The following is a 25,913-nucleotide window of genomic DNA, read 5'->3' on the forward strand; positions in this document are numbered from 1 at the left end:
ACGCCAGTGATCATCTCCCGGATTAGTGGTAAATCGGCTCAACTTGCTCACAGCAAAGGAGATATCAGGCCTAGTTGCACTAGCCAGGTACATCAACGAGCCAATAATTTGGGAGTATTCCAGTTGATTCCTAGCAATTCTCTTGTTCTTGCGAAGCAACAAGCTAGGATCATAAGGTGTTGTAGAAGGCTTACTATCAATGTAGCCAAAGCGATTCAAAATCTTCTCCACATAATGGGACTGCAAGAGTGTAATCCCATTATCACCTCTAATTAGCTTAATGTTTAAGATAACATCAGCTACTCCCAAATCCTTCATATCAAAATTTTGAGACAAGAATGATTTAACCTCATTTATCACATCAAGGTTTGTCCCAAATATCAGTATGTCGTCAACATACAAGCACAAAATAACTCTCTCACCCCCACCATGGCGATAGTACACACATTTATCTGCCTCATTGACTGCAAAGCCTACAGATGTCAATGTTTTGTCAAATTTCTCGTGCCATTGTTTAGGAGCTTGTTTCAGACCATACAAAGACTTCAACAATTTGCACACTTTGCCTTCTTGACCTTCAACTACAAACCCATCAGGTTGATCCATATAGATCTCCTCATCCAGCTCTCCATTAAGAAAAGCTGTCTTTACATCCATTTGATGAACGAGAAGACCATGTGAGGCTGCTAGGGAAAGTAGCACACGAATTGTGGTCAATCTAGCAACAGGTGAGTAAGTGTCAAAGAAATCTTCGCCTTCTTTCTGAGTATAGCCCTTAGCAACAAGCCGAGCCTTGTACTTTTCAATAGTACCGTCAGGCCTAAGCTTCTTCTTGAACACCCACTTGCACCCCACAGGTTTACACCCATAGGGTCGCTCTGTCACCTCCCAAGTCCCGTTAGCGATAATGGAATCCATTTCACTACGGACAGCCTCCTTCCAGTAGTCTGCATCAGGAGATGCATATGCTTCTGAAATTGACTTAGGAGTGTCATCCACGAGGTACACAGTGAAATCATCACCAAAAGACTTAGCCGTCCTTTGTCTCTTACTCCTTCGAGGAGCTTCACTGACATCCTCCTCAGAGACATGTTCATGTGTATGTTCAGTTTGTTCTGGTGGTGTGATTGAACTGGGAATTATTTCAGAGGGTTGGTTCGAACCACTATGTGTATCCTTCATTGGGAAAAAGCTCTCAAAGAAGGTAGCATCACGAGACTCCATAATTGTACCAACATGCATGTCCGGTACCTCGGATTTAACTATTAAAAATCTATAGGCAATGCTATGATGAGCATATCCCAGAAAGACACAGTCCACAGTCTTAGGTCCAAGTTTACGCTTCTTCGTTATTGGTATATTGACTTTCGCCAAGCACCCCCACGTGCGCAAATAAGAAAGTGATGGTTTTCTCCCAATCCATATCTCATATGGTGTTTTGTCCTTATTTCTGTTAGGAACTCTGTTTAACACATGATTTGAGGTCAACAATGCCTCCCCCCACCATGCCTTAGGCAGTCCTGCGGTGTCCAACATGGCATTCACCAAGTCAGTCAGTGTGCGGTTCTTCCTTTCAGCAATCCCATTAGACTCGGGAGAATAGGGAGGCGTCCTCTCATGTATGATGCCATGTTCCTCACAGAATAAGTCAAACTCGTTCGAGAAAAACTCTCCACCACGATCAGACCTAAGCCTTTTTATCTTTCTGTCAAGTTGATTTTCAACTTCTGCCTTATAAATTTTAAAATAGTCTAGAGCCTCGTCTTTCGTTTTCAACAAGTACACATAGCAAAATCTAGTAGCATCATCAATCAACGTCATGAAATATCGTTTTCCACCCTTCGTCAACACCCCATTCATTTCACAAAGATCTGAATGTAGGAGTTCTAGTGGTGCCAAGTTTCTCTCCTCGGCAGCCTTGTGAGGCTTGCGAGGTTGCTTTGATTGCACACAACTATGGCACTTAGAACCTTTAACAACGGAAAACTTAGGAATTAAACACATGCTGGAAAGCCGAGACATCAAGCCAAAATTAATATGACATAAACGTGAGTGCCAAACATTAGCCTCATCATCCACATTGCCACAAATATGGTTCACAGACTTATTGCAGAAATCAGAAAGGGAAAAGCGGAACAGGCCTCCGCACTCATAACCTTTACCAATAAAATATCCATGTTTAGACACGACTACTTTATTAGACTCAAAAACCAACTTAAATCCGTCTCTAGTCAGACGGGAGCCACTAACAAGATTCCTGTCGATAGAAGGGACATGCTGCACGTTCTTCAGCTGCACGATCTTTCCCGAAGTAAACTTCAGATCTACCGTGCCAACACCATGAACAGAAGCATGTGACCCATTCCCCATTAGGACGGTGGAACCCCGTGCGACCTGATAAGAAGAAAACAATGAGATGTCAGCACAAACATGTACATTGGCCCCAGTGTCAACCCACCAATTAGTAGACTGATTAACTGAAAAAACAGTAGGTAAATTACCATACCCGCTTCCATCTCCAGTGTTGCCAATAGTCACATTAGCAGACTAAGAAGTCTGCCCTGCAGGTGCCTTCATCCCCTTGCGTTGTGGACACTTCCTAGCCAGATGACCAACTTGGCCACACACAAAGCAAGTCCTCTCATCCTGATTAGGATTGTTGTTGTTCTTCTTCTGCTTCTTGAAGTTGGTGGTCTGCTGAGCTTTGTATTTCCCCTTGCTCTTGTTCTGGGCCTTGTGCACAACATTGGCACTAGACTGCCCACCATTGCCCTTAGACGCGGCATCCTTTTCCCGAGCTTTCTCCTCAACATCAAGAGATGCTATCAACCCCTCAACGGAGTATTCCTGTCTCTTGTGTTTGAGTGCAGTACCGAAACTTCTCCAAGATGGAGGTAATTTCGCAATAATGCACCCGGCCACAAATTTGTCGGGTAAGACACACTTAAGGAGTTCGAGTTCCTTAGCCATGGTTTGTATCTCATGAGCCTGTTCGACTACAGAACGGTTGTCAGCCATCTTGTAGTCATGAAACTGCTCCATGATATACAGATCATTGCTAGCATCAGTTGCACCGAATTTAGTATTCAGTGCATCCCACAACTCCTTAGCGTCGGTCATATGCATATACACCTCGACCAGACGATCGCCAAGAACGCTAAGAATGCATCCCACAAAGAGAGTAGTGGCTTCCTCGAATTGCTTCTGCTGTTCAGCAGTAAGAATTCCTTCAGGTTTGCCAGTACTCACCCAGAAGCATTTCATAGCTGTCAGCCACAGAGTGACCCTGATCTGCCATCTCTTAAAATGCACACCGGTGAATTTATCCGGCCTCAGTGCATCGGCAAAACCAGCCATAGTAAAATCACATTGCCTACAATAAGGTTTTTGGATTGTTGAGATTATAGGCATATAATGATTTAATCTATTCCATAAACAAATCATGACATTACAGATGAAAACTAGCATGAACGCATCATTAAATCTACACATGTAAACTACACAGTATAACATGAAAAGATCAAATATGTGCAACATATTGAACACGTACCGAGTTGACGGAAAGACCGGCTGCTTGGTCGAAACTTTTCGCAGGCGTCTACGAAGGCACGAAACACGCGAGCGAAGAGGAAGACGAGCCGTCGCGAACGAACAGGGAGCAGTCGCGCGAAGCGCTTCCCAAAAACCTTATTGCCGCCTTCTCCCTGTGCAGGACGTCGAAGACAGAGGTTCCGGAGACCTGCTCTCCCGATCGCCGGTGCACGCCGGCGAGCGAGATGGAGTAGTCTACGAGCGACGGCGCAGTACAGAGTAGGAGGCAAACCCTAGATTGATTTCGCGTGTGTTGCGTGAAGACAGCGGATCGATTTATATAGAGAAGGGTCGCTTGATCAGGGCGCCCGCACGATCTCTACTGCGCGTAACCGAACCGGATAAGTCGCGCGTAACTTATCCGGACTCCATGCCGTTTGCACGCACCGGATTTTTCGGAACGTTTCCAAAACAAAAACGAATCCGAATTTGCAGCAAAACAAAACTGCAAAAGGAGGCTGCATCTGCGCAAGGATGAGGAGCCAAATTTTTCGGACCATTCGACGCGTACGTCGTGCACGCGCGCCGCCAGGCAGGCCCGGCCCGGCCCGGCCCGGCGAGCGAGCACGCGCGTGTGTTTCCCCTCTTCTCTCCACCACACATGCTTCAAATGGCTAGGAGTGCATCCTCCCTTTTAAGGAGGTCCCCCTCTCCTAGAATAAGCAAGGTGGTACTAAACTCCACATGCATGCCATCCCATGAGGTGGGCTTTTGTGATTTTTCAAAGAATTAATCTTTGAGTGGGCTAAGGCCCATTCATTAATTCCAACACTCTCCGCCCTCCTCTCGCACGGATCCGCCGCCGTTGGCGTCGACGGGAAGGGTGGTGGATCCGGCGACCTCGCGCCGCTCGTGCGGATCCGCCGCCAGCGACGACGCCGGAGGGGCGGACCTCCCCTACATCGACGACGGCGATGGGTGGACGTGGGCTGACCCAGCTTCCGGCGGGGCGGCGCGGCGTTTGGACCAGGCCACGCTGGGCGCCGTGATGATACCGTGCAGGACGCTGCTCGACGTGTCGCTGGTGATGCGCCTGGTGCGCGGCTTCCTCAAGGAGAGCTCGCCTTTGAGGAGTCGGCGCGTACCTCGTCGAGTCGGCGCTCGACGTCGGGCTGCGGCCGGCCAAGTTCGAGGAGAGCTCGCCTGCGCCGTGCTCGCCAGCGACCGACGACCTTGACTCGCCGTAAGTTCAAGCCACTGCCGCCCAGGCACTTTATTTTTCATGTGAAATCTTGGGGTCATCTTGCATAGTAGTAATGTTGTTGCTTAGAATACAGTTCTTGTCCGAGCTTGTGTTTTGAAATGTGAAATTGCTGGACACCACTTTTGCGATCATGTTTTTATGTTGTTTATAATATCCATTACATCCCATGTTACATTTTTTCCTTTGCTAAAACTAAATTGAGAGTGGAATCCACTGCCATTTATTTGTTTCAAGTAATATTCTTTTTTGATTGTCAGCATTACACTTGCACTGTGATAGTCCCACCGTTCCAGAATGTAATGTGTTTTGGTTTTATCATAACTCAAAGTTTTCTTCTTTTTTAGAAAACAATTTGGGTATTGATGCTAGTGCACATTAGTTATACTGGGTATTTGATGCAAGTACAGTATGATCTAACTTGGTCAGCATTCTTATATAATGAGCTATTCTTTGTAATGAGCTAGAAGTTATAGATATAATTTCTTCGTTAAAATCATAGTATATTTTCATTACAACAAATAAATCAGTTAAAAATATTTAGGTACTAGTGATCATGCACGTGCAATTAACGTTTTTTTTAATATATGTTGTTACAAAATAAAAATTATTGTTGGTTCATTTCTACCTCTATTGAGAATGATAGTTACCAAAGTGACAAATTCCTCCTAAACAACTGAAGTTTACATGATAAATAAATGAGAAATAATAAGGGTCTTCATTCGAAAACAACAATTCGAGTATCAATCTTCATTTCCTTATGAAAGCCATCACAAGTTTTCGAAATCTGTCAAGTACTAATTACTACATGTATTATTCACGTTCATGCTCTTATGAACTTTTTAAGTACCTAAGTGAAAACAAACAGATTAATGACATGGTCCTTTTTTCTTGTTTGGTTTTCCTGGATAGATTCTATAATTCAGTTATTCAAATTCCATCACAAAGCAACTTTCAGGTTTGAAGCATATGATTCGGACAATACAATATACTCTTTTGGAACTCCACATCATGTTCTAATATTTTCATCTTTAAACAGAGAAAAGAACAAGTCTTAATGCCTCACCAAGTCCAAGAGCACCTAACAGTTTCTGCTACACAAGCCTCACTGCTACACAAGCTTGAGCATACTTAGCATTATATATATTAAACATAATGAAGGCCTAACTGCAGCTGCAGTATTGTTGAGATGCCGTAGTGCACAATACTTTGTAATCTTCCAGATTTATTGGCGATGGGAGGGCTGAGCGTGGAGGAGACCGGCCAGGCGAGCGACGTTGATCCGGTGGTGGAGATCGATGGCGGCATGGAAGCGGCCATCGAGGCGGAGAGTGGGGGCAGGGTAGAGGAGGGCGAGGTGAGTAGTAGAGGATTGGCGTGATTGAGGCGCAGAGGAGGGCATGTTAGCGTTAGGGTGGCGTGGCGTGATTGAGGGCGATGTGATTGATAGCGGCATAGCTCAAAGGAATTTGCTGTGGTGGGGGCGGGGATGGGGATTCTGTGTGTGGGCCACCTTTTCTCTGATTCGACCATAGGATTGCTACACACAACTTCTCCTTTTTATATTAGTATAGATATAGATAATACTTGATATCAACTAAATACTTGGTGAGTATTTAGGTTTTGAATATATGGTTAATTACCTAGCTTTCGATTTAGGACATTAATTATGCCATGATTATTTAACTGTAGAATTAATCTCATTTTATCATTACGATGATCTTGGTCATTTCCAACTCTTAAGCTTGCTAATTTTTTTCAAACTTTTTCTCTATAATAGGTTCGTGGGGCAAGGAAAATCTACCTCACAGATTCGAGGAGGGACTACATAATCAGGTACTGCATATTGTGCCTGTATGTTTGTACTATGCCATGTCCTGGAGAATACCGCATTGATTGTAACCTGATTGTTATGCGACAAAATGTTAGCATTATTCTGTCTCCGTTCTTGGAAATCAGGAGCATTTCCTGAACCTTGTTTGTGTGGAGATGTGCTCCATCAGTATTCGGTTTTTCACTTGCTGAGTAATTCAGAGTAGCTCCTCTTATGACTTATGTAGAGTTATAGTTCTTGAATTGTACCTTTGTTACTTTAGTAAAAAATAATTTGCTCACATGAGGTTGTTTATATTATAAAGTGCAAGGTGTGTGCCTCCATGGTGAACTGACTTTGGTTACTCCATTACAAATTAGTTTCAGAAAATGTACTGCATTACAAATTAGTTTTAGAAAATGTACCATATTACAAAATGGATGCATCAAACTATGTTTTGCCTGTAAAATAGAAGGGAAGAAACTGCCTTGGATCTAGGCTGCAACATCACCTCTACAAGGTATATATGCTGCTCATTAAGTAACTAATTTTAGATTTTTCAGTGTCTGATAAAATTGAACCTGCTGTTTGGGTTACCCAGTTGTATAAACCATGATTACCTATACATGTGAACATTTTACAGAAGCGAACAATGTTACATTTAGGGCAGGAAAAAAGGGTGAAGAAACTGACAGAATTATGTTCTTGTTCTGTTGTTGCAGTGTACTGAACAAGGTTCATGTGCCATTACTTCGAACGATTTTTAAGATAATTCAAGAGGCAAACATCTGAATTGGTACCTAAAAATGGCTTGTGTTTATCAATTGCAGCACCTAGGCAATTGATCAATACTAAAATGATTAAACTTGCAGGAGAGGGGAGGCTGTGGAGAACCATCCTTCAATACTTGCCGTGGGGGACAAACGCTACTTGGCCAAAGCCTTCACGACAGAGGCCTGAAACATTCCTGAGGTGATTCCTGCCACTGTCCATTTCATTATCTAGATTTTGTATTTTTTTAGCTTTTAACCTTATAGTATTTAAGACCTGTTGTGGTTATGATAAAACAATTCTTCAATTACTACCAAAACCAGTATGATTAGCTCACTGCACATTAAGGTCGTCACTAAACAAAAATTCTGCATGTTAGGATATATATAAAAATGGCTGTAAAAGGATCTTGGTTATCCAAGAAATTTCTTTTTTTCTAGATAATCTGGTGACAGGATTTTATTATGTAAATGCAGTGTGCTTTCAGATTAATATCATTCCTGAATTCTCATTGTAAACACCAATTCATCTGAATTTAGTTTTTTCCGAGTGGTTTGATCGATAAAATGTTTGGGCACAGCTGACGGCCTGAAGTACTATGATCTTGTTGAATGGAAGGGTCCAACTGATGAAAAGGGCTCAACTGTGCAGGTAATTTTGGTAATTTCTCCCACCTGCACACAATTTTCATTCTTCAAATCACAGTAATTCCTTCAGCGGTTCCAGGACAACCTATTCTTGGAGTGAACCTATTTAGTTGGTTTATATTAATACCATTATCTCATATAACAGAGGGCTTGTCCATATTTCACATATATCAAGTCCTTGTTTTTAGTGTAATTAGTTTATTGGGCTGCTTCAAAGTGAGTTCAGTCTGCTTGCCTATACTTGAATATGAATCAGCACCTTAAAACTGATTAGGACTGAACCTGCTAACTAAAATAGACAGCATGGGTGAATTATGGAAGTAAAAAAAAAATATTTCGCTCTGGTTTGCATTTTAGTTGCATTGATATGTTGCACAATCAAATGAGTAGACCTGCAATTTTCCATTATTGATATACATGGCGCCAACAATAATTATATTACCACCAAAACATAAGTATCTGCCTATGCTTTGATGGTGGTAATAATTTTGTTAAGGGTTAAAGAATTATCTTCCATCGTCGTAAATGCAATAAGTGCAAATGTATCACGTCCAACAGGAAATTGCTCAGTTTTTTTTAGAAAATCTGGGTGCATATGATATGAGTAGCGTCGAGTGAGAGATTGCTCAGTATCCACACCAAATATTCGGTGCATATATGAGTCTTGTTTGTGTTTTCTGTTTTTTAAATATAACTAGAAAAAATGCCCGTGCGTTGCGACGGGTAAAGACGTTTTTTCACCTATATATTAAGAGCTGAGCAATAAATTGAAATATTGGAATCGCTATATACATTATAATTGCAAAAGTTAATGAGAATCCTAACATTCGGATCGCTATAGATTATAATTAAAAAAGTTAATGAAAATCTTTCTTGGGTTTAGGGTCGATAGAGCCATAAGCGTAGCTCGCACAGTCTACTATCATCTTCAACATCCCAAAGATAGTCCCGTGGCTAATTTGGCCTACTTCCCTTCGACCCAGCCACAAGTGGAGCCATTGAAGTATCTAAGCCCCCGTTGTTAATTTTGTTAATTAATGACAAGCGCTAATTGTGGTCTAACCGTTTCTCTTTGAGTTAATTATTTCGTGTTAGTACCACGTCATATGTGCGCATGGATTATTATCGATGGATTAAAATTTGACGGCGCAAAGTGAAGGAAAAGAAGATGGTAAACTAGGGCTTTATATTTAAATTGATCGAGGTGTAGGGCAATCAAATTTGCTAGTTTAATTTTAGCTTCGCCGTACTATTAAGAGGGGTAATGACCTAGCATAGAGATGATCTTAATTGCCACATTAGGTCATTTGCATATTCACTTGTGCTCACATTTGTTTTAATACTTTTCACACACACTTGCATTCACTGTGTTCGGCCTGACCAGGGGCGGTCTGACCGGCCCCCTAGAGGCCGGGATGGAGTGCTCGGGGTTGGGCGATACAGAGCCGACGGAGCTGTATTCGGTCAGACCGAGCTGAGGGCGGTCTGACCGAGCCGAGGCTGGTCTGACCGGCCACTCAACGTCGGTCTGACCGGCCAGGCCGATAGGGCCCTCTGACTGGGCTACAACAGCTAGTTTTCTAGCTGTTGCAGAGTAGCACGGTCTTACCGGTCACATACCTCCGGTCAGACCGATAGTACACAAAATTGGAGGATTTCGCCCCCAACGGCTAGTTTTGGTTGGTGGGAGTATAAATACTCCCCCACCAGTAGCAAGGGGTCTCTCTTGGCACCCAATTCAATTGCATACACCCCTTGCACCTCCTCACACACATTTGAGCTTAGTGTTCATCCATTGTAGTGGTTGAGGGTTGATTTAGCCAAGAGTCAAGTGCATTGCTTCATTGTAGAGCTAGTGTGGCACTTGATCATCTTCGAGCCACGCCATTGCTTGTTACTCTTGGAGGTTGCCGCCTCCTAGACGGCTTGTTGAGGAGTTTGAAGCATCTAGGCCCCCGTTGTTAATTTTGGTAATTAATGACAAGCGCTAATTGTGGACTTTGCTATTGAGATATATTTTAAGTTAGGTCCATGTCATGTGTGCGCATGGATGACTATCGATGGATTAAAATTTGATGGCGCGAAGCGAAGAAAAGAAAACGGTAAAACTAGTGCTTTAGTTTTAAAATTGATCGAGGTGAAGGGCGATCAAATTTGCTAGTTTATTTTTTAGTTTCGCCGTACTATCAAGGGGGTAATGACCTAGTAATGAGATGATTTTAATTGCCACATTAGATCATTATGCTTTTAGACTTGTGCTCACATTTCATCTCTCACACACAATCACTTTGTATTTCACTGGGTTCGGCCTAACCAGGGGCGGTCAGACCGGCCACATAGTGGCGGTCTGACCGGCGTGCCCCGGCCGGTCTGACCGGCCACAAAACGGCGGTCTGACCGGCGTATAAGGCCGGTCTGACCGGCGGCACATGCGCGGTCAGATCGGCCCCTTGGAGGCCGGGATGGTGCTGCTCGGGGTGGCTGATACAGAGCCGACGGAGCCATATACGGTCAGACCGAGCTGATGGCAGTCTGACCAAGCCGAGGCTAGTCTGACCGGCCACTCAACGTCGGTCTGACCGGCTAGGCCGATGGGGTTCTCTGACAGCGCTACAACGACTAATTTTCTAGCCGTTGCAGAGTAGCACGGTCTGACTGGCCACATACCTCCGGTCAGACCAGCAGAGCACAGAGGTGGGGGATTTCGCCCTCCAGCAGCAAGGGGGCTCTCTAGGCACCCAATTCAATTGTGTTCATCCATCTAGTGTGTTAGAGGGTTAATTAGCCAAGAGTCAAGTGCATTATTTCTATTTGTAGAGCTAGTGTGGCACTTGATTGATCATCTCTATGCCGGGTCATTGCTTGTTACTCTTGGAGGTTGCCGCCTCCTAGACGGCTTGTGGAGAAGTTGCCCAGTGACCTCTCCGAGAAGATTGTGGAGGAGGCCCGGCGCCGGTTGTGAGTAGTTTTGAGTTCACCACCTTCGGAGTGAAGGAAGAACTACTCTAGTGATCAAGGCTTGGGTAGTCCTCTCCGTGGGCCGGCTCCCGCCTTGCCCACCCCTTGACGAAGGAGGCGTGCGGTGGCTTCGTGGTTGAGTGGTGGAGTTGGGCTCGCCTCAACGGGGAGTAGGAAACCGGCGAGTTTCCGAACCTCGGTGAAAAATCTCTTGTCTCCTTGTCTCATTTACTTGTTGCATCTACATTTGTGCAATTTACATTTCTAGAGACATACTAGAGATAATTTCACCCTAGGATTGCTAAACATTGACATAGGAGTGTGATTTACTTTCCTAGAGATATATTTGAGTCACTATCACCCTAGGTTTACAAAACATAACTTAGTTGCTTAATTAGAGTTGACCCTCACCAAGCCTAGCAACTTAGGTTAGTTTTGATTAGGTGTCATTTAGTTTTAAATCGTCTATTCACCCCCTTCTAGTCGACATCTCGATCCTACAAGTGGTATCAAAGCTTGGGATGTTCGTGAGCCAAACCAAGTACATCAAGGATCTACTCAAGAGGCTTGGCTTGGAGGATGCAAAGCCCATCAAGACACCTGCGGCAACCAACGGGCATCTCGACCTTGATGAGGGAGGTAAACTGGTAGATTTAAAGCTTTATCGTTCCATGATAGGTAGCTTGCTTTATCTTACCGCATCTAGGCCCGATATCATGTTTAGTGTTTGCATGTGTGCACGGTTTCAAGCCACTCCTAAGGAGTGTCACTTAGTGGCCGTGAAAAGGATTCTAAGATATTTAAAGCATTCCTCAACTATTGGCTTGTGTTACCAAAAGGTGCTAAGTTTAAGCTAGTTGGCTATTCCGACTCGGATTATGTCGGTTGCAAAGTGGATAGAAAGAGCACATCCGGTAGTTGCCAAATGCTTGGTAGATCCTTTGTGTCATGGTCATCCAAGAAACAAAACTCCGTAGCCCTCTCTACCGCCGAGGCGGAATATGTTTTGGTGGGTAGTTGTTGTGTCTAATTGCTTTGGATGAAACAAACCTTGTTGGACTATGGCATATCCTTCACCAAAACTTTTGTAAAATCAATGTAATTTGAAAACTATCACTTGGAAAATGTTTCGAAAGGTTTCCTATATGTTTTCCAAGCCTCACATTGCAAGAAAAATGATATTTTTGAATGAAAATGCCCTTTTGGCTCTCTTTTGAAGAAACTAGATTCTTAGTTTTGGCCAAAATGAGATTTATCCCCAAAATGAGATTGAGAAGGAATTTGAGAAAAGTTTCAAAACAAAGTTGGTAGAGAAGAAAATTTGTAATGTTTTTGGTATTCAAACCTATTTCAAAAATCAAATGTTTCAAAAGTTGTTTAAAAATCAAATTCGCCCAAAAACCCCTATAGACCATAAAAGGTCACCTCCTAGCACTTGAGTGAGTTTTGTTGCAAATCATCATAATCTTCAAATATTATGGGTGGTTAGCAATATTTAAAAACTCACACATTTCAAAAACTGCTCCAAAAATGAAGTTTTTATTGAATTTTATTGTGTGGGGGTTGCCGGCTTGTGCAAGGGCTGTGCACAGCCGGCAGGGGGCCTGGCGGTCTAACCGGCGCTATATGCGCGGTCTGACCGGCCAGGTACGGCAGTCTGACCGGCCACATAGGTCCGGTCTGACCGGCCGAGGTGGGCCTAGGCAGCTTTGTCCTTTTTCTTGTCCTTTTTCTTCTCCCTTCTTCCCCTACCCGACTCCATCTCCTCCCATTCAGTTTTTTCCTTCCCCAACTCGAAAACTCTCTCTCTCACCTCCCCTCAAACCCTAACTCCTTCCTCCACCAAATCCCCTCGGTTTGACCGCGGATTTCTCTTCGGTTACACCGTAAGTGATTCTCCTCCGCTTCCTCTCTCTATTCCATGGATTGGTTTGTGTTTTTGTTGAGTTTTTGATCCATGGCTTGGAACCCTAGGTGAAGCACGAGGTGTTATTCGATTTGCACCAATAGATGGTAGTTTCTTGGTGTGATTCATCTCCTCCAATCGGTAAATCACTCTCCCTCTTGTGCATTCACTCAAATCGATCTATTTCACCCTAGGGCTATGGGTAGTTGTTCCAATCTTGATTAAATAGGTTCAACCCTTTGATGTTCATGTTCCAATCCTGTGCTGTATTGTTCTAGCAAATTTTAGACTCTAATGTGTAGATGTGAAAATTTTTGGATGCTTGAACTTGTGGGAGGAGGTCTGCCCGGAGCCACAGGCCTTCTGACCGTGGGTCAGCCGCCGGTCTGACCGGCCACCATGGGCGGTCTGACCGGTCTGATGTCGTCGGTCTGACCGGCCACCATGGGCGGTCTGACCTACTGGCTGCGGTCTGACCACCCCTCCACTGGATATAGGCAAATTTTCACCTCTCCAAATTGTTTCTAGAATTATTGCTAATATCCTATCATCCTTTAATCTTTGACAATGATGCCTCCCCGCACTCGCCATGGTCGTGGTGCGCCCACTCCGGATCCCGTGAGTGAGCCTAAGGAATCGAGAGGAGAGGATTATGCTCACAATGATGAAGAGGTTGAGGCAAATGTTGAGGGGGCTAGTGAGGTGGCAAGTGGAGATGATGTCAGTCGTAGTGGGGAGGATGAGGATGAAGAAAGTGATGATATACACTTTGATCCCTCCATCCAGTTTGTGGTGAACATGAGAAATCCAGCACAGTATACCATCTTGAGGCATCATGATTAGTTCTTGAGGCTTCGGGACACCCCGGATCCCCGTTTTCACACCGCTTTCCAGAAGACTGTGTATGAGCAGGTTTATGCAGGGAAAGCATTTGCAGAGCATAAGTGGATTTCTTGGAGAGACATCAATGAGACTCCAGAGTTTGAGAGCTTGCATTATCTCTTCAAGACTATTGGCATTGACCGGATTGTGACCCTTAAGCAAGACTACAATGAAGAATTGATTCGACAGTTTTTTGCTACAGTGTGGGTGGCTGGAGACTATAGTAAGATGAAGTGGATGTCTGACACCCTCTAGTGTTCTATCTCTCGGAGGTAGTTCCGGCGGCTCCTCAATATTCGCTTGGATTTTGGAGATGATTTGCATGAGGAGCACACTCACAATTCGCTCTCCATAGACTATCTCTCTCAGTGCTATGAAAATGGAGCGTGGTACACACATGGGAAGGTTGCCGGCTTGAGGACTATCCCCAGTGTGGTTAACATGATTGTGAGAGCCACTATCCTCCCTTGCCTTGGCAACAATGATGACATTAGGGGGGGTGGCTTGGCACGTCATTGATGCAATCATTCAGGGTCGTCAGTTCGACATTGTCTCTCATGATGCGAGAGATTGCTATCTCCAAAGGGACATTCACTCAGGGAATGTATTATGCCCCTTACATCATGAGGTTGATTCAAGACAAGCTTGGGGCTACTGGGCAAAATTTGAAGAAGCACAAGCAGTACAAGCCTTGTCTTCATCTTGGAGCTCCCCGTGCTCCTAGGACGGTGCCCTCTTCTCACCCTGGAGCTAGCTCAAGCTCAGCACCTCCTCCTCATGAGTATGATCCAAATGCTTTCTTCCATCCACAGTATGCTTACTTTGGAATGCAACCCAATGAATACTTCTACCCGGTACTTGGGGCTATTAATACCCTAAGTGAGCATTCAACGCTTGTCTACCGGGCATGAAGCATTGCATGAGGATGTTCGTGGCTTGCGCACCGATGTTGGAGACTTGAATGCTTCCGTGGGAAGATTGTACACTAGAGTGGGTGCATTGGATTCTCGAGTCCAAATGTTGGAGAGCACCCAAGCTTTTGTATATCATCGTCGTCGTGATGCTCCTCATCCTTCTTCTTCGGCGCGTCCTTCTTCTCCTCCATAAGAATGAAGACCTTTTTGGTACTTGATGCCAAAAGGGGAAAAAAATGTCCTTAGGTGTGCTTTATGTTTTGTGGGTCGGGACTAGTAGTAGTGAGGTTAGTGTCCTCATATCTAATAGGTTAAGGTGGTTTGAGCTATATTTTGTATGGGTATGGACTATTACTCTATATTGTGTGTTCTTTATCGTTTTGTTGGACTCTGTGTCATTTGGACCCTTCGTGGTCTTGTAATAGCGTATGTTTATTTGTGAGCCCTTTTAGGATGATTTGTGACTTATGTAATTTGAATGGTTAAGTGATGTGAACTTGTGCGATGATGGATGGTGTATGTGATATTGATATATGTGACCATCTTATGCTTATGGATGAATATTTCTTGAAGTTCACATTGAAATATTGCTTATGTGTTTGTGCTTGTTGAAATGTGAAATTGAAATTTGCATTGGCTCCATATTTGTTGTCTATGATTGATATGCACATGTTTAGGGGAGCTTTTGATTTTCTTTGCAATATATGTCCATATGTTCCTTCTTTGTTTATATATATTTGTTGTGTTTGTCATCAATTACAAAAAGGGGGAGATTGAAGCATCTAGGCCCCCGTTGTTAATTTTGGTAATTAATGACAAGTGCTAATTGTGGACTAACCGTTGCTATTGAGATATATTTTAAGTTAGGTCCATGTCATGTGTGCGCATGGATGACTATCGATGGATTAAAATTTGATGGCGCGAAGCGTAAAAAAGAAAACGGTAAAACTAGTGCTTTAGTTTTAAAATTGATCGAGGTGAAGGGCGATCAAATTTGCTAGTTTATTTTTTAGTTTCGCCATACTATCAAGGGGGTAATGACCTAGCAATGAGATGATTTTAATTGCCACATTAGGTCATTATGCATTTAGACTTGTGCTCACATTTTATCTCACACACACACTCACTTTGTATTTTACTGGGTTCGGCCTGACCAGGGGCGGTCAGACCGGCCACTGTCTAAGCACATAGTGGCGGTCTGACCGGCATGCCCCGGTCGGTCTGACTGCCACAAAACGGCGGTCTGACCGGCGCATAAGGCTGGTCTGACCGGCGGCACATGCGCGGTCAGACCGGCCCCCTGGAGGCCGGGATGGTGCTGCTCGGGGTGGCCGATACAGAGCCGACGGAGCCGTATTCGGTTAGACCGAGCCGAGGCCGGTCTGACCGGCCACTCAACGTCGGTCTGACCGGCCAGGCCTATGAGGCCCTCTGACAGAGCTACAAGGGCTAGTTTTCTAGCCGTTGCAAAGTAGCACGGTCTGACTGGCCACATACCTCCGGTCAGACCGGCAGAGCACAGAGGTGGTGTATTTCGCCCTCCAGCAGCAAGGGGGCTCTCTTGGCACCTGCATACACCCCTTGCACCTCTCTCACACCCACTTGAGCTTTGTGTTCATCCATCTAGTGTGTTAGAGGGTTAATTAGCCAAGAGTCAAGTGCATTGCTTCCATTTGTAGAGCTAGTGTGGCACTTGATTGATCATCTCCACGCCGGGTCATTGCTTGTTACTCTTGGAGGTTGCCGCCTCCTAGACGGCTTGTGGAGAAGTTGCCCGGTGACCTCTCCGAGAAGATTATGGAGGAGGCCCGGCGCCGGTTGTGAGTGGTTTGGAATTCACCACCTTCGGAGTGAAGGAAGAACTACCCTAGTGATCGAGGCTTGGGTAGTCCTCTCCGTGGGCCGGCTCCCGCCTTGCCCACCCCTTGACGTAGGGGTCGTGCGGTGGCTTCGTGGTTGAGCGGTGGAGTTAGGCTCGCCTCAACGGGGAGTAGGAAACCGGCGAGTTTCTGAACCTCGGTGAAAAATCTCTTGTCTCCTTGTCTCATTTACTTGTTGCATCTACATTTGTGCAATTTACATTTCTAGAGACATACTAGAGATCATTTCACCCTAAGATTGCTAAACATTGACATAGGAGTGTGATTTACTTTCTTAGAGATATAATTGAGCCACTATCACCCTAGGTTTGCAAAACATAACTTAGTTGCTTAGTTAGAGTTGACCCTCATGAAGCCTAGCAACTTAGTTTAGTTTTGATTAGGCGTCATTTAGTTTTAAATCGTCTATTTATCCCCCCTCTAGTCGACATCTCGATTCTACAGAGTTGCTCGGTGACCTCTCCGAGAAGATTGTGGAGGAGGCCCGGTGTCGATTGTGAGTGGTTTGGAGTTCACCACGTTCGGAGTGAAGGAAGAACTACCCCGAGTGATCGAGGCTTGGGTAGTCCTCTCCGTGGGCGGCTTCTGCCTTGCCCACCCCTTGACGAAGGGGGCGTGCGGTGGCTTCGTGGTTGAGCGGTGGAGTTGGGCTCGCCTCAACGGGGAGTAGAAAACTGGCGAGTTTTCCGAACCTCGGTGAAAAATCTTTTGTCTCCTTGTCTTATTTATTTGTCGCATTTACATTTGTGCAATTTACATTCCTAGAGACATACTTGAGACCCTTTCACCATAGGATTGCAAAACATAACTGAGTTGCTTAGTTAGACTTGTCCCTCACCGAGCCTTGCAACTTAGATTAGTTTTGATTTTGTGTTATTTAATTTTAAATCACCTATTCACCCCCTCTAGTCGACATCTCGATCCTACAAGTAGTACCATAGCTTGGTCTCTCTTGATTGGGCTTCACCGCCTAGAGAGAAGATATCGAATGAGGTGTAGGATCGAGATGTCGACTAGAGGGGGAGGTGAATAGGCGATTTAAAAACTAGATAACACCTAATCAAAACTAACCTAAGTTGCTAGGCTCGGTGAGGGAGTCTAACTAAGCAACTAAGTTATGTTTTGCAAACCTAGGGTGAGTGGCTCAATTATATCTCTAGGAAAGTAAATCACACTCCTTTGTCAATGTTTAGTAATTCTAGGGTGATATGATCTCAAGTATGTCTCTAGGAATGTAAATTGCATAAATGTAAATGCGACAATCAAATGAAACAAGAAGAAAAGAGATTTTTCACCGAGGTTTGGAAACTCGGTGGTTTCCTACTCCCCATTGAGGCGAGCCCAACTCCACCGCTCAACCACGAAGCCACCGCACGCCCCCTTCGTTAAGGGGTGGGCAAGGCGGGAGCCGGCCCACGGAGAGGACTACCCAAATATCGATCACTCGGGGTAGTTCTTCCTTCACTCCGAAGGTGGTGAACTCCAAACCACTCACAAACCGGCACCGGGCCTCCTCCACAATCTTCTCGGAGAGGTCACCGGGCAACTCCTCCACAAGTCGTCTAGGAGGCGGCACCCTCCAAGAGTAACAAGCAATGACCCGGCGTATAGATGATCAATCAAGTGCTACATTAGCTCTACAATGGAAGCAAATGCACTTGACTCTTGGCTAGAATAACCTCAACCAGTACCATAGATGAACACTAAGCTCAAAGGTGTGTGAGAGCAAGGGGTGTATGCAATAGAATTGGGTGCCAACAGAGCACCCTTGCTGCTGGAGGAGGAGTATTTATACTCCCACCAACCAAAACTAGCCGTTAGGGGCGAAATCCCCCAACTCTATGCTCTGCCGGTCTGACCAGAGGTATGTGGATGGTCAGACCGTGCTACTCTGCAACTGCTAGAAAACTAGCCGTTGTAGCCCTGTCAGAGGGCCCCATCAGCCTAGCCGGTCAGACCGACGTTGAGTGGCCGGTCAGATCTGCCTCGGCTCGGTCAGACCACCATCAGCTCAGTCCGACCGAATACGGCTCCGTCGGCTCTGTATCGGCCAGCACCATCCCGGCCACTAGAGGGCCGGTCAGACCGGCCTTATGTGCCGTTCAGACCGCCGTCTTGTGGCCGGCCAGACCGGCCAGGGCACGCCAGTCAGACCGCTACTTTGTGGCCGGTCTGACCGCCCCTGGTCAGGCCGAACCCAGTGAAATACAAAGTGATTGTGTGTGTGAGATGAAATGTGAGCACAAGTCTAAATGCATAATGATCTAATGTGGCAATTAAAATCCATTGCTAGGTCATTACCCCCTTGATAGTACGGCGAAACTAAAAAAAACTAGCAAATTTGATCGCCCTTCACCTCGACCAATTTTAAAACTAAAGCACTAGTTTTACCGTTCTCTTTTCTTCGCTTCGCGCCATCAAATTTTAATCCATCGATAGTCATCCATGCGCACACATGACGTGGACCTAACTTAAAATATATCTCAATAGCAACGGTTAGTCCACAATTAGCACTTGTCATTAACAAAATTAACAAAGGGGCCTTGATGCTTCAATCTCCCCATTTTTGGTAATTGATGACAAACACTCAAACATATATAAACAAACATGGAACATATGGACATATATTGCAAAGGAAATCAAAAGCTCCCCCTAAACATGTGCATATCAATCATAGACAACAAAAATAAAGCCAATGCACATTTTAATTTCACATTTCAACAAGCACAAACACATAACCAATATTTCAATTTGAATTTCAAGAAATATTCATCCATAAGCATAAGATGGTCACATATATCAATATCACATACACCATCCATCATCGCACAAGTTCACATCACTTAACCATCCAAATCATATAAGTCACAAATCATCCTAAAAGGGCTCATAAATAAACATAGGCTAACAAGACCACGAATGGTCCAAATGACATAGAGTTCAACAAAACGATAAAGAACACACAATATAGAGTAATAGCCCATACCCATACAAAATATAGCCCAAAGCACCTTAACCTATTAGATTTGAGGTGACTAACCTCACTACCACTAGTACCAACCCACAAGACATAAAGCACACCTAAGGACATTTTTCTCCCCCTTTTGGCATCAAGTACCAAAAATGTCTTCATTCTTGTGGAGGAGAAGGAGGACGTGCCGAAGATGAAGGCTGAGGAGCATCACGGCGGCGATGATATACAAAAGCTTGGGTGCTCTCCAACATTTGGACTCGAGAATCCAATGCACCCACTCTAGTGTGCAATCTTCCCACGGAAGCATTTAAGTCTCCAACATCGGTGCACAAGCCACGAACATCCTCATGCAAGCGTTGAATGCTTTCACTTAGGGTATTAATAGCCCCAAGTACCGGGTAGAAGTATTCATTGGGTTGCATTCCAAAGTAAGCATACTGTGGATGGAAGAAAGCATTTGGATCATACCCATGAGGAGGAGGAGGTGCTGAGCTTGAGCTAGCTCCAGGGTAAGAAGAGGGCACCGTCCTAGGAGCACGGGGAGCTCCAAGCTGAAGGCGGGGCTTTTACTGCTTGCTTCTTCAAATTTTACCCAGCAGCTCCAAGCTTGTCTTGAATCAACCTCATGATGTAAGGGGCATAATAGATTCCCTGAGTGAATGTCCCCTTGGTGATAGCAATATCTTGCATCATGAGAGACACAATGTCGAACTGACGACCCTGAATGATTGCATCGATGACGTGCCAAGCCACCCCCCTAATGTCATCATTGTTGCCAAGGCGAGGGAGCATAGTAGCTCTCACAATACTATTAACCACACTGGGGATAGTCCTCAAGCGGACAACCTTCCCATGTGTGTATCGCACTCCATCTTCATAGAACTGAGAGAGATAGTGTATGGAGAGCGGATTGTAAGTGTGCTCCTCATGCAAATCATCTCCAGAATCTAAGCGAATATTGAGGAGCCGCCGGAACTGCCTCCGAGAGATAGAACACTAAAGGGTGTCAGACATCCACTTCATCTCACTATAGTCTCTAGCTACCCAGACTGTAGCATAGAACTACCGGATCAAATCTTCATTGTAGTGTTGCTTGAGGGTCACAATCCGGTCAATGCCAATAGTCTTGAAGAGATCATACAAGCTCTCAAACTCTGGAGTCTCGTTGATGTCTCTCCAAGAAATCCACTTATGCTCTGCAAATGCTTTCCCTGCATAAACCTGCTCATACACAGTCTTTTGGAAAGCGGTGTGAAAACGGGGATCCGGGGTGTCTCAAAGCCTCAAGAACTGATCATGATACCTCAAGATGGTATACTGTGCTGGATTCCTCATGTTCACCACAAACTGGATGGAGGGATCAAAGTGTATATCATCACTTTCTTCATCCTCATCCTCCCCACTACGACTGACATCATCTCCACTTGCCTTCTCACTAGCCCCCTCAACATTTGCCTCAACCTCTTCATCACTCTGAGCATAATCCTCTCCGCTTTACTCCTCAGGCTCACTCACGGGATCCGGAGTGGGCGCACGACGACCATGGCGAGTGCGGGGAGGCATCACTGTCAAAGAGCAAAGGATGAAAGGATATTACAAGAATTTTAGAAGCCACTTGGTTGAAGTGAAATTGTGCTCACATCCAGTGTCAGGGGTGGTCAGACCGCAGACTGCAGGCCGGTCAGACCGACGGCATCAGGCCCATCAGACCGCCTACACCTGCCGGTCAGACCGACGGCCAACGTCCGGTCAGACCGCGCGCATGCGGCGGTCGGACCGCGCGCATCGGCCGGTTAGACCGACGGCAAGGCCGCGATCAGACCGTCGGTTGGCTCCGGTTAGACCACTACTGACATTGGCCCAAGCATCCACAACAATTTCACAACTACTCAAATGAGTCTAAAAAATTGCTAGAGCAATATTGGACAAGATTGGAACATGAATATCAAAGGGTTGGACCTATTTCATCAAGATTGGAACAAAAGAGGAAACTACCCTTGACCCTAGAGGTTGAAATAGATCGATTTGAGAGAATGCACAAGAGGGAGAGTGATTTACCGGTTGGAGGAGATGAATCACACCAAGAAACTACCCTCTTTTGGTGTAAATCAAAGAACTGCTTCATCTAGGGTTCCATGCCATGGATCAAAAACTCAACAAAAACACAAACCAATCCATGGAATAGAGAGAGGAAGCGGAGGAGAATCACTTACGGTGTAACCGGAGAGACATCCGCGATCAAACCGAGGGGATTTGGTGGAGGAAGGAGTTAGGGTTTGAGGAGAGGTGAGAGAGAGAGTTTTCGAGTTGGGGAAGGAAAAAACTGAATAGGAGGAGATGGAGTCGGGTAGGGGAAGAAGGGAAAAGAAAAAGGATAAAAGTCCTGGGACCACCTGCCGGCCGGTCAGACCGGCCCTATGTGGTCGGTCAGACCGCCAGGCCCCCTGCCGGCTGTGTACAGCCCTTGCATAAGCCGGCAACCCCCTCACAATAAAATTCAATAAAAATTTGATTTTTGGGGCAATTTTAAAATATATGGGTTTAATATTGCTAACCATCCATAATATTTGAAGACTATGATGATTTGCAACAAAACTCACATAACTGCTAGGAGGTGACCTTTTATGGTCTAAAGGGGTTTTTGGGCGAATTTGATTTTCAAATAACTTTTGAAATATTTGGTTTTTGAAATAGGTTTGAATACCAAAAACATTTCAAATCCTCCTCTCTACCAATTTTGTTTTGAAACTTTTCTCAAATTCCTTCTCAATCTCAATTTGGGGATAAATTTCATTTTGGCCAAAACTAAGAATCTAGTTTCTTCAAAAGAGGGCCAAAAGGGCATTTTCATTTAAAAATCATTTTGCTTGCAATGTGAGGCTTGGAAAACATATAGGGAACCTTTTGAAACATTTTCCAAGAGATAGTTTTCAAATTACATTTAACGTGCAAATGTTTTGACTTATGTTGACTTGGGCATTTTGAATACACTACTAGCACTTTTAGTTGATTTGCTCACATATAAAAGGAAGTAGAGCACATGCAAGAGTGCAAACCTCCCCGTAATGTGATATGCTCCATTTTCGCAATGAAGAACAAAATGACAATAAATCTAAAGCATAAGAGCAAATAGGAGCAAATATACACAATGCAAAAGAAGCAACCATGGTGCACCATCTTAAGCCACATTAGAGAAATCTATGACATTTAACTCATTCCTCAACTTGCAAAAGCGGGTTTTATCAAGAGGCTTGGTAAAGATGTTGGCTAGTTGGTCCTCGGTTCTTATGTGGCTAATGACTATGTCACACTTGGCAACATGGTCTCTTAGGAAGTGATGGCGAATGTCAATATGCTTGGTTCTAGAATGTTGGACCAGGTTATTGGCTATTTTTATGGCACTATCATTGTCACATAGGAGTGGGGTTTTGGTAAAGGATATGCCATAGTCCAACAAGGTTTGTTTCATCCAAAGCAATTGGGCACAACAACTATCCGCTGAAACATATTCCGCCTCGGCGGTAGAGAGGGCTACGGAGTTTTGTTTCTTTGATGACCATGACACAAGGGATCTACCAAGCATTTGGCAACTACCGGATGTGCTCTTTCTATCCACTTTGCAACCAGCATAATCCGAATTGGAATAGCCAACAAGCTTAAACTTAGCACCTTTTGGGTACCACAAGCCAATAGTAGAGGAATGCTTTAAATATCTTAGAATCCTTTTCATGGCCACTAAGTGACACTCCTTAGGAGCGGCTTGAAACCGTGCACACATGCAAACACTAAACATGATATCGGGCCTAGATGCGGTAAGGTAAAGCAAGCTACCAATCATGGAACGATAAAGCTTTAAATCTACCGGTTTACCTCTCTCATCAAGGTCGAGATGCCCGTTGGTTGCCATAGGTGTCTTGATGGGCTTCGCATCCTCCAAGCCAAACCTCTTGAGTAGATCCTTGATGTATTTGGTTTGGCCCACGAACGTCCCATCCTTGAGTAGCTTGATTTGAAGTCCAATGAAGAAGCTCAACTCTCCAATCATGGACATCTCAAATTCCCTAGACATCATATCACCAAATTCCTTGCAAAATACCTCATTAGTAGAACCGAATATGATATCATCAACATAAATTTGACACACAAAGAAATCATCACCAATCATTTTTGTGAAAAGGGTGGTTTCAACTTTTCCAATTTTGAAATCCTTTGATAAAAGAAAATATCTCAATCTTTCATACCAAGCCTTAGGAGCTTGTTTTAAACCATAAAGAGCTTTTGAAAGTTTATAAACATGGTTAGGATTTTTAGGATCTTCAAAACCGGGAGGTTGTTTAACAAAGACGAGTTCGGCAATTTCACCATTTAGAAAAGCACTTTTCACATCCAAGTGTTGGAGAGCACCCAAGCTTTTGTGTACCATCGCCGTAGTGTGCATCCAACACTTGGACCCGTAAATCCAATACACCCACCCTAGTGTGCAATCTTCCCACGGATGCATTCAAATTTCCAACATCCGTTCGCAAACCGCGAACATCCTCATGCATCGCTTCATGCCCGATGGTTAAGCGTTGAATGCTCTCACTAAGGGTATTGATAGCCCCGAGTACCGGGTTGAAGTACTCATTTGGTTGCAACCCGAAGTAAGCGTATTGAGGATTAAAGAAAGCATTAGGATAAACAAACCCATGAGGACGAGGAGGTGCCGTGCTTGAGCTAGCTCCAGGGTGAGAAGAGGGCATCGTCCTAGGAGCACGGGGAGTTCCAAGCTGAAGGCAGGGCTTGTACTGCTTGTGCTTCTTCAAATTGTTCCCGGCACCCCCAAGCTTGTCTAGTATCAATCTCATGATATATGGCGCATAGTAGATGCCTTGAGTGAATGTGCCATTGGAGATAGCAATTTCTTGCATCATGTGATTCACCACGTCAAACTGACGACCTTGAATGATAGCATCAATGACGTGCCAAGCCACCCCCTATTGTTATCATTGTTGCTAAGGCGAGGGAGGATGGTGGCTCTTACAATTCTGTTTACCACAATGGGGATAGTCCTCAAGCCGGCAACCTTCCCATGGGTGTACCGCACTCCATCCTCAGAGAACTAAGAGAGATAGTCAATGGAGAGCGGGTTGTGAGTGTGCTCCTCATGCAAATCATCTTCAAAATCAAAGCGAATGTTGAGCAGCCTCCGGAACTGCCTCCGAGAGATAGAGCACTGGAGGGTGTCAGACATCCACTTCATCTCACTGAAATCTCCAGCCACCCACACTATAGCGTAGAATTGGCGGATCAAGTCTTCATTGTAATCTTGCTTGAGGGTCATAATCCGGTCAATGCCAACTATCTTGAAGAGATCATGCAAACGTTGAAATTCTGGGGTCTCCATTGATATCCCTCCAAGAGATCCACTTGTGATCCGCAAAAGCTTTCCCCACATAAATCTACTCATACACTGTCTTCTGAAAAGCGGTGTGGAACCGGGGATCCGTGGTGTCTCTAGGTCCCAAGAACTGATCATTATGCCGTAATATGGTATACTGAGCAGGATTTCTCATGTTGACCACAAACTGAATAGAGGGATCAACTTGCATCTCATCATTTTCTTCCTCCTCATCCTCCCACTACCACTGTCATCATCTCCACTTTCCTCCTCACTGGCCCCCTCAACATGTTCCTCGACTTCTTCATCACTTTGAGCATATTCCTCTCCGCTCGACTCCTCATGCTCACTCACGGGATTCAGAGTGGGCGCATGACGACCATGGCGAGTGTGGGGAGGCATAGATGACAAAGAGCAAAGAGGATAGGATATTAGCAAGAATTTTAGAAGTAATTTTGGAAGCGGTGAAAATTTTGTCTATATCCTGCGGAGGGGTGGTCAGACCGCAGCCTGTAGGGCGGTCAGACCGACGGCATCAGGCCGGTCAGACCGACTGGTGCCGGCCGGTCAGACCGAGAGCACAAGTCGGTTAGACCGGCGGCTGACACACGGTCAGACGGCCTGTGGCTCCGGGCAGACCACCTCCCACAAGTTCAAGCATACAAAAATTTTCACAACTACAAATTTGAGTCTAAAATTTGCGAGAACAATATAGCACAAGGTTGGAACAAGAGCAACAAAGGGTAGGAACTATTTCATCAAGATTGGAACAATGGGGAAACTACCATTAACCCTAAGATTGAAATAGATCGATTTGAAGTAATGCACAAGAGGGAGTGTGATTTACCGGTTGAAGGAGTTGAATCACACCAAGAAACTACCCTCTATTGGTGCAAATAGAAGAACACCTCGTGCTTCACCTAGGGTTCCATGCCATGGATAAAAAAAATCAATAAAAACGCAAAGTAATTCATGGAATAGAGAGAGGAAGCGGAG

Source organism: Oryza glaberrima, chromosome 1 (assembly GCF_000147395.1).
Source record: "Oryza glaberrima chromosome 1, OglaRS2, whole genome shotgun sequence".
In the NCBI taxonomy this organism is placed as follows: domain Eukaryota; kingdom Viridiplantae; phylum Streptophyta; class Magnoliopsida; order Poales; family Poaceae; genus Oryza; species Oryza glaberrima.